This window comes from Anopheles arabiensis, chromosome 3 (assembly GCF_016920715.1).
Source record: "Anopheles arabiensis isolate DONGOLA chromosome 3, AaraD3, whole genome shotgun sequence".
Classification (NCBI taxonomy): Eukaryota; Metazoa; Arthropoda; class Insecta; order Diptera; family Culicidae; genus Anopheles; species Anopheles arabiensis.
In genome coordinates, this window is record NC_053518.1 from 93,065,067 (window position 1) to 93,081,342 (window position 16,276).

At 48.4% G+C, this 16,276-nt stretch overlaps 1 protein-coding gene across 3 annotated transcripts in view; it reads left to right on the forward strand.

Moving 5' to 3' along the window:
* The window catches only part of LOC120901577 (protein kinase C, brain isozyme-like), a 63,206-nt gene that overhangs the window by 14,588 nt on the left and 32,342 nt on the right, over positions 1-16,276 (forward strand). The window lies entirely within an intron of this gene.

The following is a 16,276-nucleotide window of genomic DNA, read 5'->3' on the forward strand; positions in this document are numbered from 1 at the left end:
GCTTCTCTTGCCTAACCGTTCGATCTCGATGCGCGCATTAAGAGGTGAGATTAGTGTTCGTGTGTGTTGTTTTTTTGTATTTGATATCTAGCAGGATCTACCGGTTTCCACTGGGTGTATGTGGCCTCGTCTGACGTCAGGAACGTGTTGCATCGAACAACACAAGCTCCGATATCGGTACACCGGCCGACACATGCGACCGTCCTTATGATGGACGACCTGCTCTGGATGTCCCTGGAAATCTATGGACACGACGTAGTAGTAGCACTTGAATGGGGTTAAAAATATTGAGCACAGCGAAAGCATGCAGGAAGAAAATGTAGCACAGAGAGAAGAAAAAAACTGTCAACCTGTCAAGTGACGTGAAATCTTTCGCTCTCCTTTCACGTTCACGCGCGATCGTTCTATCTTTCTATCGTATCGTCCGCGCAGCCGGGAAGACGAGCCTTTTTCGCTATTCCGTCGTCTAGGTCGCACCTGTGGCAGAAGCCGTACGCAGGGTGGCCAGCAAGTGTGGCCTCGTGTGGCACGTCTTCCCGTTGGATATTAATCAATGTCGGATCTTATTTCATTATACATTATCCATTTCCAGAGATGAAAGTGGTAGCAAACTCGGGGGGCAGTGGGCATGGTGCCGGGTACTGTGGTTTACTTGAGTGGCGGCTCTGGTAGCGTGTGCTGCTGCTGCTGCTGTGGGTGTGTCTCCTGTACGACGCGCTTGCGACTATAAATAGCGTCAGGCGAAGTAACATCTTCCATCAATTAAACCGCGAGCCGCCGGAAAGGCAAGTGATGTTGGCAACAGAGCAGGCAATGTTGCAGGGGGAGAGCGACGATGGATGCAAAGTGGAGGGGCGAAAGTCAATCGCTGATTGGTGGTTATTTGCTGCCGGCGTGGAGGCAAATATTGTTACTGCCCTGTGTTTGTTTGCACTTGTTGAATAATAAGCACACGCCGAACGTTTTTAGCAAGATGAAATGGATGAATTTGAATGTTGTAGCATCAGCGGGAGCGCAATTTTATGCTTTATTCTGATAGCGTTTTTCCTTCACTTGAGCTTGCTTTCTCATGAACTATTTAATTTGTATTAAAATCTGGTTTTGTAGTGAATTTGTCTGCTTATCCAGCAATGTGTGATAAAACGGCTCCATCCTTTGTCGCTGTAAAGCTGTCCTTCGATGCATTGCTGATAATCGTCCGGGATGGTTCGGTGAGCATTGCGGGAGGGTGAAAAAAAATTATCTCTTCCCAAAAACCTCCCCGACCAGAAGTCATGTGGTTGATCCTAAAATTAACTTTATTACCGTAGCGCTCTACCGTACGCCACGGCAGCGTTATCAGGCGCGCTGCACACAGCGCCAGCCGAACGGTAAAGTTGAACGGTAATGAAAATTCCTTTCCCACAGGCCCCTTTCCCCATGGGGAGACCGTTGGTCCCAGGAGCGAGCCCGAAAAGGCAAGGTGCACCCGTGGGTCACCAAATATTACACGACGACAGGGGAGCAGCAGAGCAGAGCCCCAGCGACAGCGCGTGTGTGTAAGTGCGGCTTTCGATCGATCGGAAAGCCAAATATCTTCCAACCGCAAATGCTTTCTCCAACGTTACCATCTTAGTTTGTGCATCTCGTTCGCGCTCTCTATCTCTCTCTTCTGGAACCCCTGGTACTGGTTAAGAAAGGGCAGAAAGTGGGTAAAAGCAGGAAGAAGCCGGGGGGAGTACGATGGTACGATGTCGCTGGCTTTTAACGATAAACGGTTAAAGCTGGTGCGGCGTTTTCGGGTGCCCGTGTGCCCCAAAGCACATCCGCAATCCGTGTGTGTGTGTATGGGGTGACTTTCCTTCGGCTTACTGGTTGATACACCCCAAGCCACAAGCACACACACACACACAGGCAGGCAAACCATATTCTTGGCGGGCGCATTTTTTACGCCCGGCTAGGCGCCTCCATTTACGAGGCGAAAGCTTACGGCCGTTGCAGGATCGATACCGTTTTATCCCTCGTGCCCCTGTGTCTTTTCCCTTGCCTGTGCTTTTCGGTGGCCAGGGCAACGTTCTGCTGTGATCTGATTTTGGACTGTGCAGGGTACTCCCCTTTATGCTCCGCCAAAAAACCCCTCGAGAGACATTTTGGAGTTGAGAAGAGGAAAAGGAGAAGAGTTTTGGGCTGCCGGGATCTGGTTAACCGGAAGCGGTGCTACCATCCGAAAATTTCAGCTACCAAATTGCCCCATCCCATCCAACAGGCAAAGTCACAGCGTGCACAGACAGATACATACAGGCGCTCACAGCTCGATCGATTCCCATTGAATCGCTGCCACAGCAGCAGCAGCAGCAGTGTAACGGGGAGGCTACACAAGATAGCAAAGCCGTAATGATGGTTGCAACAAAATGGCCATTACACCGCAGCGAGTGAACGAGGGGCGGAAGTGCCCAACGCGTACCGTTTAACCGCTGAGCGGAGGGGGCAAATTGAACCCGCCCCGCGAGGATGGCAGGTGAAAACCACCCGCAAGGAAGCGGGCAGCGGTGCAGCAGGTCAGAAACCTTAATCACCGAAACATCCAGGACATAAGCAAGGTCGGTAAGTTCGGTGGTTAAACACGCAGCAGCACTACCTGGTTGGCCCTCGGGTGTCCCTTTTTAGCTCGGACAGCGGAATGATAGCTCGTAAAAAAAGAAAACAGCAAACCGTCCCTACTCCTCTCGATCGATAGGGCTGACAGGGTGAAACAGAGGTGCTACGGGGTACGCTGACCACACACATACGCCTGGAAACACATCGAAACACACAAAAACACAGTTGCTGTACAGTTTTTGAGGCCTAGGTTCTTCCGGATTTGGGGTAAGAATTAGGGAGAGGCAGCGAGTAAACTGAAAGGCTGTCGTGGTTTTGGTGATGATTTTATGACAGGTTAGAGAGACCGAAAGCAGCAACACAGCAGCATACATTTATGCTCATATCGTACAACAGTACAGGTTGACATATTGCGTTGGGTGGGACATGTTTTGGACGTGATAAAAAGTAGTTCGAGCTCAGGTACTCGTTTAATTTAATGGAAAGTTTTGATAAACATATGGGACGACCATTTCTGTCAATGTGTTCATATATTTAGGGTTTTAAATGGAGCAAGGGCTTAAGTCTCGTGAGAATCATTATTATGTTAACTTGGGTGTATCTGTAAAGAGTATTTGAAAGAGTATGACTGAGGGAATGACACACGATGTAAGAACATTTTTGAAGTTAGGTCCTTACAATATGTTTGATACTGTCAAGATGTAGGATCATGTTTCAAACAGGCGCTGATATTCAGGCTTCTATTCCTGAACTATTCCTGGGAATCTATAACATCTTCCTGCGGAACATAGACCTCTCAGTTGCTTACGTAGGTGGAGATGTATGTTAAGATTGATGGACGATGGCACTTGTGACTAGTTCAGAAGACCAAAAAACTGAGAATGGATGTTCGGGATATAGCATCAAATGAAGAACAATATTCGAGAAGGCACTAGAAATCCTTCGAGATTCTGAAATCTCTTATTTGATCATTTCTACCAGATTTGTTGGAGTTGATATGCCATTTTGTACGCTTTCCGTTGTGAAATTCGTGAAATTCCTATGACTATAGAACCTTTTTTCAATACTTTTGATACAAAGAAGCATCCAATAGAGTTGAGTTGATGTTTGCTATGACATGTCTTTCACACATGAATGAACATCAGTGATCTTTTAGAACCTAAAGGTGATAAATGGGCTGTTGAGGTTGCTCATATTTCAATCCCTACGAAACATTGCTAACCAATTCAGTCAACAAACGATACAAGATACCAAAACGAGTACACTTCAGCTCAATTAGCAACACTCAACAGTTACAGTCCCGCTCCAGTGTGGACGTATGAGAGAGGCGAAGGAGAAAACAATCAACAAGGACGTACTTTTTATTTTCCCATCCTCAACTCGTTACCTTCTCAATCGGCAACAACAGGTTTCTTTTGCTGACGACATCGCGCCGGGGCACTCAATCAAAACCGCACGCGGAATCCTTTTCGCCGCGTGGGCGAGGCGAGATGGTTTCAGCAGTCTCTTTTTTTTATTGTTTTTTGGTTATGTCTCACCACGCCATCCGTTCAAACCTCGGCACTGATTTATTGCAGTGAAAGTGTGTCTGCGCGTGTGGAGCACATGTCCGCAATTGGCGTCGGGAAAGTATGTGCGATGGAAGCGAATGCGAGAGTCGATGGATGCCGAAGCTATAGGAGTGGGAGAATGAGAGAGGGTATGAGAGCATGAGATTAGCAGCAGAATCCAACGCTCAATGCTGTGGGAAAAAAAGTGACGTCATCGCCCAGCAGGACATCTTTCCGATCCGATGGTTTGACCTTTCGAGCTCGTTCCGCGAGGGCAAGCAAAAGCGTGACGTCCGTCGCGTCTGTATGTGTTGCGGCATCATTGGTCCCGAAAAGGACGGCCAATGAAAAAAAAGCGAAACCATCTCGACCAGATATGTATCGGTGGATTGCCGCTAGCTTTCCATTTTTCCTACTCAGAGCATTTTTCTCCCCCTGGCTGGCGGGCTTACAGTCCTTCGGCGATGCAACAGCGAGAGCCACACAAAATAGCAACCAAGAGTGGAAAATGGATCGCTTTGTTTCGGCGAGAAAGCTCACCATGCAGGCAATGAAGCAGGATAGTAGCAAAGCGAGAACGAGATGGGGACAAAAACGGCAACAATCGGAAAACGACGCCACATTAGGATGAATGTAAGGCAATAACATTTTTCTTCATAACCGAAGGATTTTATGATGATGTTTTCTTGCGCTTGTGTGTCTGTTTTATTGCGTCTTATTAGAAGGGCGAGAGGGGTTGGCTTCCGTTACCCGTCTACCCTTTGCATGATGGATTTCCCCGACCCCTCCTCCTGCGCTGTTGATTTGATTGCAATACAAACACATTAATTCAATCGACGTTCGCTGAAGGAGTTGTTTTCATTTTCGGCGTAAGGCATAAAAGGATCACTTTTTGTGGGTTGTCGGTGGATTGCTCTTCCCACCCACACACACACACGGGCCCCGCTTGATCCGTACGATAAAAGATGGCGAGCGAAAGAAGAAATAGAAGCTGATGGCGAAGATCCTTTTATTTATGTTTACCCCATTTATTTATCTTAATATTTTCGTGCGCCTCTGTTTCGCGCTTTGTGTGGAGGTGTTGTTTTTTGTGGGAGCTCCTTCACAGCCTCGTTGCGCCCCGGCGGCAAGCGTTGTCCTTTCAACGGCAATATCTCTTTCTTTCTCTTACTTTCAACCGCCTCTCCCCTCCTCGAGGGAGACACAGGTTCCATCGGTAAATGTCAAATTTAAATGCGATACAGCACATTTCCCGGAAAAAAGACGACGGGTACGGGCATGACGGATAAAGGTCGCGCGGATGTTGCGCAAAACCCCGGCTGCGATGAATTTTCGGGATGATGATGGTGTTGGTGGTGGTGGTACGATTAGCGGTGGTAGTTTTCCTTTCGCCCCAACACGCCAGCGTGGGTGTAAAGAGGGCGGAAAGATGAGGCCGTTTGGCTTCAACATTTGGCTCGTTTGGCTGCGTCGTAAGCAGATCGATCGGGGGTGGCTCGAGATGACCTTTACGCGCGGTGCAGGTGGTGTGGGACAACTTTCTGGAAATAAGACGACCTCCTCCAGCACTCATTAGGCACGCGCTTGGTGTGGACATAATGCTAATAAGGATATACCGTGCAATCGTACGCGCATTCGTTCGGCGAGATTGCGAGAGGCGCTCCAATAAACCGACCTTACGTGCCTACACCTACATCAGCGGCACCCACCGCAAAGGAGTCATGTTGTACCACGAAGCGATGTCCTCCAATTCCCCGTAATTCCTGTGTGTGCGTGGGCTTGCTCGGGCAACCTGTTGTGTTGTGCCGCTTTCGAACATTGCTATCATCGGCCCAATCTGGCCCTGTGGACAAATAAGAGTGTTTTTGTGTGTGTGTATGAGTGCGCTTTCACTCCCTTGTTGACTTTATCATCGTGTAACAAAAGCAGACAAGAGCAGATAAATCTCAGGACGATCCCATCTTGGGTTGCTTCCTCGGAAGTTGACTTGTTATTGCGGCATCCGAGGAATGGAATCGTGGAGGGAAAGCATTTCCCGACAACATTTTCTCGTGCTGCTCGGCAGGGATTGAAAATACAGCTCAGCGTACAGGTCGGTGGGGGTTCTGTGTGGGATGGGTTGTGCAGCCAGTGTACGCCTAGAGTATTCCGAGAAGTAGACGAAGTGAACGCAAAATTCCAAAGTTAATTTCTGACCGATTGCTTCAGTTGACCGTTCTCGGGAAAGTGGAATCGATGGTCGGATCGGTTTCCTTCCGACCAATGGAAACCTGTAAATGAGGGACCGGCATTGTACGCTGCTAATGGTATGGACACAGTTTGTGAAGATAAAAAGGCCTCAATGGGTCGTGACCGTCTCCAGCTTAATGGATACTTTGAATTGCTCGAGTCCATTAAGAGTGGACAAGTCAGTGTCTGGGCGGGAGGAAGATGGAATTTCGTACACCACCGAAACCGAGTCAAGCAGTTGGAGCAGATCCTTAAGCGAGCTGCATTTATTTACAACTGACTGTGCTATTACTCATTCAATATGCCTTTCGAGCATCACCTTCGAGCCTGGAAGAAGCTGTAGAATGTGCCCGATGGAGAAGAGCGGCGCTAGAAACTTGTTAGGAATTCATTAGAATTATCTTGAATCGTTTTTTCACCCCTCGATATCCAACTCCAACTGCTGCTACCTGCCCGGACTTTATCATCGATGCCTTCGTCTTCGTCGTCGGAACAACTGTTCCGCACTGCGGAAGAGTATTCCTGCATCGAATGCGAAGATGTGCGGAATTCGATATCGTTTGTGACGCCTTGCTCCATCCATCTTGCCGCTCAGTCGTTGATTTGATGGCCTGGTGTGGCTTTGCGATTCAGGGCGGTATCAAGCAACGAGGAGCTTCATCTTTGAGCACACGGGCGCCCACTCGATGCCGGTCCCCCCTCGGGGGAGGATGTCACCGATTTTGCAAAACCGGTAAATCAAGAAATGCTTGAGATTTAGATTACGTACCGGTTGCGGCTTTGGATTGTGTGCTTGGCAAGATTGAACAGTGCAGGGTGGCGGCAGTTGGGGACGCACGAGCAACAGGGGAAATCACAGCTATCGGAAACCGAACCCTGGGACAGGGAGGTTCTATTGAAGATCGGTATCAGTAATCAATTTGGTTCAATGTACCTCTCGTTCTCTCTCTCGCTCTGTGCGAGATGCAGTTTCGACCTCAACGTCCTCAGGAAAAGCTCAAACTCTCGAGGCTTTGCGATATTGAGCCGTAATGGAGCACTCAGTAATCGAGCCCGAAGGTGTACGTACTGTGGCAGGGGGAGTTTGCAATTACAGCTACAATAGAGGGAAGCTTGGTTAGATTGTTGCTCGGAAGCTCTTACGTTGATGCTTGTTGCAATCTCCTTAGCAGTACGTTGCTTGATGACTTCAATTTTCGTTCCAACTGGCACACAAGTTATGTTATTACTAAAAACCTTTTGAATGGGACAGCGGAGCTCCAGCTATGGGATCTCCTTGTTGTGGAGCATGTTGTTTCACAATTTAAGAAGCGCCGTTTTTATGCCGTATCCTATCCTATTTATAAACCCGCTTTGATCTCGAGCGCCCTTGGATGGTTGGGCTTTTCAACAGCTTTGATTCCGCGAGCCAAACCCTGGGAGCCATGGGGCAGACATGGGGCTTGTGCGGCGTGCACCTTAAATGTTCACAAACACGGCTGGAGAGCGATATGGAAATAGCTTGTGCTCAGTCACAGGAATGAAATAACAGGCTGCCGGATGGATATCATGTTCTGATGAAACGATGGACGGAAAAAAACGCTCAGAGAGAGAGAGAGAGAGAGAGAGAGAGAGAGAGAGAGAGAGAGAGAGACGCCCATCACAAGGACGGATTGCTGTTCTGTCCCTACCGGTTTGATTGGTGGGAGCCGCTTCGTCCACACTAGTCGAAAAACGAACCCGGCGGGAGCCAATATTCTATTTCCATCCCGTGCTCTGTGTGGATGGTCACCATCGTCCTGGTTCAACAAGTTTTTCTACCAATTCAACCAACGGCGCACCCTTCTGCCTCTAGCAATGCTTTTCATCTCATCTGTTTAGCTGGTTGTTGTTTTTTTTTCGCTTTGGATTTTGATGTTGGCTTGGACGAAAGGATTCGGATTGTGTGAGGGAAAAAGTATACGCCCAGAAAATGGCCCCGAAGGCTGGTTCTCAGGAGTGTTTTGTTAGATCCGGGGACGTGCTGGCCCTGGGTGGCTCCTCAACCCCATATCGAACATGTAGTTCGTCACAGGACACCTCCCCGGTGGTTCCCCGTAATGGGTTTTGATCTGAAACAATCACCTGACATATTTTCGCTCCCGGTTGGTTCTGCCTTTGCATACTTTGGTTTGAGGTAGGCCATGTTTAGGGCAGCGCGGACACGAAAAAAGTGTTCCCAACTTTTCCCCCTACACATCATCGTCCCCCATCGGTATCGAGTTGCCTTTCATCTCATCAACCTTCTGGTTGGGTTTAAGCCTTCCTGTGTTTGCCGTGTGTGCTCCAGAGGGTGTCCCAGGCAAATGGTAGGTCTTTTTTCAGGGTTCGTTTGGTGTTATAACTCGGTGGGATGGGTTCAATCGGTACTCTGCTCAGCGTTGGCAAGCTAGAGCTTTGCCATTAGTTTGTACCGCAACGTTTGGAAGGCAAATGAGATTCTGATCGTCGTTACCTTAGGATACGTGTGTGTCTGTATGTACGTGTGTCGGAAGTTGGCACCGAGCAACAGTTTGCTGGCTTCTGTCAAGGGAGCCACCTTTAACGGTTCAGTGACGGTCCGCCATGGCATATCGGTTGGAATCAGTCAGAATGGGCGATGAAGCTTACATAACATACACATACACGGTACATGGAAAGCGACGAGGGAAAAAGAATGTGCCCGAACGAAGAACTGCAAACTAAAGTTCCATCCAGTGTGACATGACGTGTTGTAGACGTGTCACGCGGTTATGTACAAACACACAGACACACACACGAAGCAGCCATGGTTAATGCGAAAGCTTTTCGGTGCCATTTCTCCTGCGTCATCGGAACGAGCGCAGAAATCCGGTTCGAAGGACCAAATGATGTTTGTTTCTCCCAGGCCTGCTGTTGCTGCTACTGCTGCTGCTGCTGCTGCTGCTGGGGGAGCTTGTCATGTACGGGCCCGGTGGGAAAATTCAACCGGAACAATTTGAAAGGGTTCCGTTTGGCAGATGTGATGACTTCGTTGTTTTTTGTTGTTGTTGTTGTCGTTGTGCTATTTTACACAATTTCATGGAAAAGCTGGTAAAAAGCTTAAAAATATTGTTTCCCCTTTACGATGGACTGTTGGTTGAAGGCCCCAAAAACTACAACATTGTCCCATGGCACGGACGCCACTTGATAAAGGTGAAAATTAAATAAAGCGACAAATTTGAACTTCATCGTCTGCGCAGACCAACTTCCAACAGCACTAGTGGCCGTCCGAAAAGAACCACCGACTACAAAGCTCCCATGTTACCGTATGCTGTGTCCGTGGCATTAGCGAAACTTGTTCACGCGTTGGCTCTCCATTTCCTGGTTGTGTGTGTGTGTATGTGCCGAACATGTGCCGGACCTGGAGCACGTAACCGACTCTCCAGCATTGTACCTTATTTAATAATAAATGGAAACGGTGCACAGTTCGAAAAGAAATGAATTTTCAGCTTCACCGTAGCATCCGTCCTTGCTGGCTCGAGTTTTCGATGTGCCCAAGCCGCCGGTAAGCTTTCTTTCTCTCGGGGGAGAGTTTTCGCGCGTCGACGACGAGTCGTGGCTCTTGGTGGCTCTGTTTGAGGGGTTGCGGGCGACGTCTGTTGACGACGAAAATCCTATTACCTCGTGTGGCGGTGTGACGTTGGTTTTTTTTCGAGGGGGAGGTGCTTTATGTTTTCCTCCTAGTTGGGCACGTTGTGCGCGGCAAAAGAGCTCGAGTGATTTGGAGTGTAAATTATTCTGGCTTCCTTACGGTGGGTTTCAGCGAGCAAACATTCCACCAGTGCTCCGGTACGATGCAGTACGTTGGTTGGTTGGAAAAGAACGGATGGTGACGGACGGTTATTCGAGAAGCCAGAGTGCCAGAGCAAGCGATTGGTGATGGGCTAGGTGTAAATTCAATCATACTCGGTGTCGCACTCCTGCAAACGCTTGCCGACACTGGATCGGTTCGGGGTGAATGATTTTAATGAAATTTGTCAACATGCCAACATGTTGGTGGGAAGGCGGGGGATGCAGGTGGGTTTTAATTTGACTCGGGCAGGATTCTAAATGGCAGAGGGTTTAGATGTTCCAGCGTTTTATATTGGAAATAATTTGAATGATCTTGAAAGAACTCTGTGGAGTTTTGTGCTTTAAGCGCCAAAAGGTACGCTTTTCGGAAGGTTAAAAGTTAGACAAAGCTCTAGCTTTCCGAAACATATAAGGTTATGTACTGAAAGACATAGCATCTTGTAACATTCACAACTGTTACCATCTTTCCTGGTGACAACCACAGACCCTAAACGAACGCTTGCCGACTAAAGTGGGGGAAAAAAGGTAAAAGTTTTATCCTGATCTGACATCGGTCATTCATCACGTCAACGCCTAAATACTCCTCGTGCGGCTGCTACCGATATCCTATGCTGCGCCGCTGGCCGTGTCAAGGAAAGAAAGAAAGCAAACGCCGATAAGAAAGAAACCCAACCTAACTGAAGTCAAAAACATGCTGTGCTGTAGGGTTTTCTGTTACAAAATCTCTCCCGAGACTGGCAGAAGTAGCAACAACAGCGAAAAAAAAGGAATAGGGAAAAATTTATGACACCGATAACCCGTCGTACTAGAACGAGGTGACTAGCACCTTCTGGTCATCAGCACAATCTTTCGTTTGCCTGCTTGTGGACGAAGGAGCCAACCAAAAAAAAAAAAGAGAGCAGACATTGTAAAGGAGCGCAAGAAAATTACCAATTTCGATAGAGACAGGGAAGGGCACACTGGCACAAAAAAAGTACTCTGCTTTCTAAATTAATATTTGTCAGCTCGATAAGAAGTCCAAGCGAGTATGACGACGAAGGCGAAGGTAAACATTTTGCGGAATTTTTGGTTTAGTCAACGAAGAAAGCACACACATTGAAAACACATTTCCTGGAAATGTTGATCTTGCTGAAGGGTGATGTTTCATGCACGGTTTCACATTGGTCAGGGCCCGGGTTCTACCGGGACGTCCCCGATCCCTGGCGCACGTAGCGCTTATCTGCCGCTACTGTTGCCACCTTGCGTAGTTTTGTTCTTTGAGCGAAGTTTTCCCTTTCCTTGTTTGGGGTTTTGCGAGGAGGTCCCTGCAGGTGTGTTGAGGACCTAGGACGAAGCTATAATAGTATGAAACACGGAAAAACTCCTGGAACAGAGCGACGTATTCCCGAGAGATGGACTTTCCTCTTTTTTCTCTTTCAGAGTAAGCAAGCGAGGAACCTCCTTGCCTTGGGACCCTGCGCGGTGACGCAAGTGTTTGTACGGAGGTATTGGGCAACTTTTTCAACCACAGCATCATCTCCCGCTCTCTTTGTGTCTCGCTTGTGCACACACACACACACTTTAGGGTGGACCAATACACACACACAAACACACGCAAACACAATGTTGAAAACTTTGCATTAAAGCAAAGTTTGTTCTCCCACATGAACGGGAAAGGGTAATTCCAGCGAAAAGATACTGTAAAACACAATGCAAAAAGTGGCGCAAAGATTTGCTGTGGCTGTATGTGTGTGTGTGTGTGTGTTCCCAAGAAGCAAACAGTTTTCCGGCTGGGTTGGTTTCGAGGCAGAAAGGCGTTGAGGTTTGGGATCATTTCTTTTTCACTCACATTTTGCACACGCAGGCAACAGTGTAACAGGTCGTTTCGTCACTGTGTTAGTCTTCAAGCGCATGAAACATGTCACAGAAAAACAGTGTGTTTGTTTCTTTAATTTTCCAATAACATATTATGTTTTATTTTTAATGATATTTGATATTTTTTCCTTAATTTGTTTTATACTTTAATTATCTATTGTAGTTTTCCTGTTTTCTCTCGTTTTTCTCCCACATTTCTATGTTTTCTTTCCCTTTCCGTGCGCCTCAACAACATCTTAATACATTTCTGAAACGTTATTTGTTATTCTGTTACCGGTTTTGGACAGCTATCAGCCTGTTCCTTATCACTCTGCCACGTCCTAAACGAAATAAAGCCACTGCTTCTCGGTCGGTCGGTCGGTGTGAAAGCCGTTTCCTATTAAGCGCTTTCGCCATTTCCCACACATCTGTTCCCTTCTTGTCCGGCCACCCCGTGGCCTGGCTTCTTTTGTATTGCAAGCGTCTTCTACCTCCCCATCGCCCCTCAATCGCCCGGAGGGCAGCCACACTTTCCCACGACGGCTTGGAAAAAACCACCCAGCCAGCTTCCATCAGCGCCAATTCTCTGCAGGCTTTTCTTTCCACTCATTGTGTGTGTGTGTGGTTTGCAAGCCGTTTTTTGCCATTTGTTTTGGTTGTTGTTGGCTTCCTCTGGCTGAGCTATTGCCTTTTCTTCTTCGCCTACTTCGATTGGGAGCGTCGCGGTAGAGGTGTAAGCCGTTGAGGAAAACAGGACATTGATGTAAGGGGGTTTGAGTTTGGTAGCTTTTTGACGTCTTGAAGGAGGGCAGGTCGGAAGGCGCTGTGGTGCGGTTGGTTCAATTTCCACCAAACCAAAGCAGAGTATCATCGGCACTGGTGCTTTTGGAAAGGGTGGTGGGTTTTTTTCTCACTCTCTCCTCCTCTCCTCTCCTCCTGGAGCCCGGTTTGGAGGGAGAGAGTTTGGGAACCGATCCAAATTTCCTACCGCATTTGTTCGGCGGCGGGCAACACAACTTTGGCTGCCCTTCTTTTCGTTGCTTTACCGAGTTTCGGTTGATTTCCGCTGGGTAATGGATTCAGCATAGAGCTGCGCCGATCATACCGGGCGGGTGTTTGGTGTTGGTAGCTCAAAGGGCGGGTGTTTTCTCTTTCTTTTCGCGTTTAATAGCGGCAACAGTAGCAGCTGCTTGATAGCCGCCGGCTGCAGCAAAATGTTTCGGCCCTGGCCCGTTCGTCGTCGCCGTCTTGGTGGTGTGTGGCCCATGCTAACGTTGTTTGTCGGTGTGGTTTTGGGGGTTTTTTGTTTGGTTCGGGGGGTTAAATTTGACTTTTCCACTGGTTCGGTTCGGGTGTTGTTTCGTTTTTTTTTTGCTGCCTCAATTTGGTGCAAAGAAGAAAGGAAAGAAACAAACGGCCCTTGCAGAACGGAAAATGTTTGCGCTGCTGCGACGGATCAAAGTCTTTGCCGTTGGTAACGGCAAGTGCAATAATTGTCGTTCGTGGCTGTAATAGTGCTGTTGTGCTCCGGACAGTGAGCGTGAACTTGCTTTTTTTTAAATGATTTAGCTTGCAATGAAAGACTTGCAGGAGTTTTATATTAAAAATATACAGCAAAACGACCACAAATGCTTACTACCAGTGTAGCGGAGGCTCTAAAACTGTATCGATTACATCAGCCTGATCCGGCCCTAATATCGCAAGAGATCTTCTCGACATGGAACAAAATGAAAAGTTAATCAACGACACCGAAGAATAAGTAAATGGACTTTGGCGGACAAAAAACTCCGTCCTTCTACACACACACACACACACACACACACACACACACACACACACACACACACACACACACACAGCTAGAGACATAAATCAACCATCATAGGGGGGCGAATATTGAGCATGGAAAATCTCGCCACAGCCGCGAAGGGCCAGTGTTTAATTTACGTCGAACTCGATATCCTTCGCATCGGACCATCATCCATCATTCGGGGGGACGGGAAAAAAAGGGACGAGGGACGGGTTTTCTTTCCCCACTGGTACCGGTTTTGCCATTATCGCCATTGGCTGCCGGCGTGCCATTTCCATTACCGAATGGCCGTTACGCGAAGGATATTCGCGCAAGGTCGTCGCCGCGCGCACACCGCACATCCGAGAGTTAATGGGTTTGGGCATCAGTGATATGAACCCGGTGGGTAGGGGGAAGAGTGGAATGTGCGATCGAGGTAGATAAGTGCGTGAGAATATTCTACCCTTCTCTTCCCCCATTCCCACTCATTCCCCAAAAGGGCTGGTGGGATGAATTGTTAGGCAAGTGAAACCGAATAAATTACACGATTAAATATTCATTTCGAATTTCGATCCCGCAAGCAAGGAGGCGAACCGGTGGACCCTCGGCGAAGGGCGAAAGCAATTCCGGGCGCTGTCGTTAGGAATATTGATGCGGCAGCCAGCGGCTGACTTTGTAACGGTGGAAGCAGCTTTGCCCGGGGAGGGCCGGAAGGCCGAAGAGCCGAGGGGACCTCTTCACGCTGCCTGCATTAATTCGTTTCCAGGTCGCACCTTTGTGCGTCTTATCTGTGCGTCCAGGTGCGCCCACCCCAAACCAGGCAAACGGGGCAATGATTGCTTTGCAATAAAACCCGGGCGATGGGGTGGAAATTATGCGTGTAAATTATTGAACAAAACACACACGTGAACTCGTGACACTCTGAAGGGCGACAGACGCACGCTCCCGTTTATGCTTAAGCCATAAGGCTGCTGCAGCATCTGCTTCGGAAGCTGTTGCTTTATGGATGATGGGGTTTGATAGGCTTTTTGACGAACTTTGACGAGCCACTGGGTCGGATGTCGTCTTAGCCGTAGCCGGTCCCCGCCGGTTGCTAGCGCCGAAGAATGGAGAAGCTCATTTAATTTTCACGCCATAATAAATAAAGAGCAACCAGCAGCAGAAGGTGGCTTGCCAAAATACCTTGCCGGTTAAGATGGCAACCAGTCCTCTCGATCTCGATCGGGATGGGCGTTTTGATGTGGAAATTATGTGGAAGCTATTTTGATTTGCCGCTGAACATTCCGGCCCATCCGGAAAAGCAGCTTTTTCTGGTGCCTTCGACGACGAGATTTCGCGCTAAATTACGAGCTTACGAGTAATCGGCAACCGATAGGCAGGAAAATCGATTGGAAAGAGGCTTCCAGGACGGAGTCTGGTGCTAAAATAGTAATTCGCAGCTCAATCAACTCACCAAACGCTGTGCGAGTGTTTGTTTTGGGATGTTTGCTTGCGGCCTCCAAATACAGCCTACGCGCAGGGGGCTTTGGCATGTTCCGCTACAAAGAGCGAAAGCGGAAATAGGATTGAAACGGGATCTGTCACGGAGGTTTCGGCCGTGATCGATTACACGCGCGCGTTTGGCGAGGTAAATATGAATTTAATTATGTGGTTAATGTGGGATTGGATCGATGATATTGATGGAAAATTTCGCTGAAACAGAAAGAAAGGTAAATTTACGGCGACGAGAACGAGTGCGACCCTTACTAATTAACATAGAGGCAAGAAATGTTGGCCGTTGAATCCGGTTCGAAGGACCAAAATAAATGGAAAGGAAAAACGTTGAAACTGATGCTGTTACTTTCTACAAACCGTTCATTGCGTTAGCTTAACCTTGCATGGTAAGTTCAACTGCCCCGCAAATGTGGTCTGTGGACTGTGGCCTGATGGAAAACTATTTTCCAGCTTGATGAACGAGCCAAAAAAACCCCGAACGAGTTAGCGACCGTAACGGCTGTAACCAGATCGAGCAGAACGGTAGCTACCAAAACAAACAGCAGCACCGAGCGATGGGAGGGAAAAAACACGCTGCCAGCACACCAAACCAACACACCGCAGCTGGGCCTCCGGTCCGGAGCTGAGTGTTCGGAAAATTTAATTATTATGACAAACGGCGCGTCACAAACAAACGCTCCCGCAGCGAGCAGAGGGGCCGCCCGCCCTCGGGGTTCCCGCGGCCCCCGCTGTCCACACTTACATAATATCACTTCATCAATTTTATCCAAATTCGAAGCATTGGGGGAGGCCGAGGAGGAGAGAAAACAACACAACAAACCGCCCAACCAAAACCCGAAGCCCGAAGGGAAAATCCCGGCTGGCGTGCGTGTGCGGTTTTGTCATGCCCCACGCCATGACGAGGATAATGATAGGGGGGTGTGGGTGGGCAAGGTTTGTTATGTTCCGTTTTTTCTTTCCAAAAAAGGCGACCAACCGCGCCACTACCTGTAGA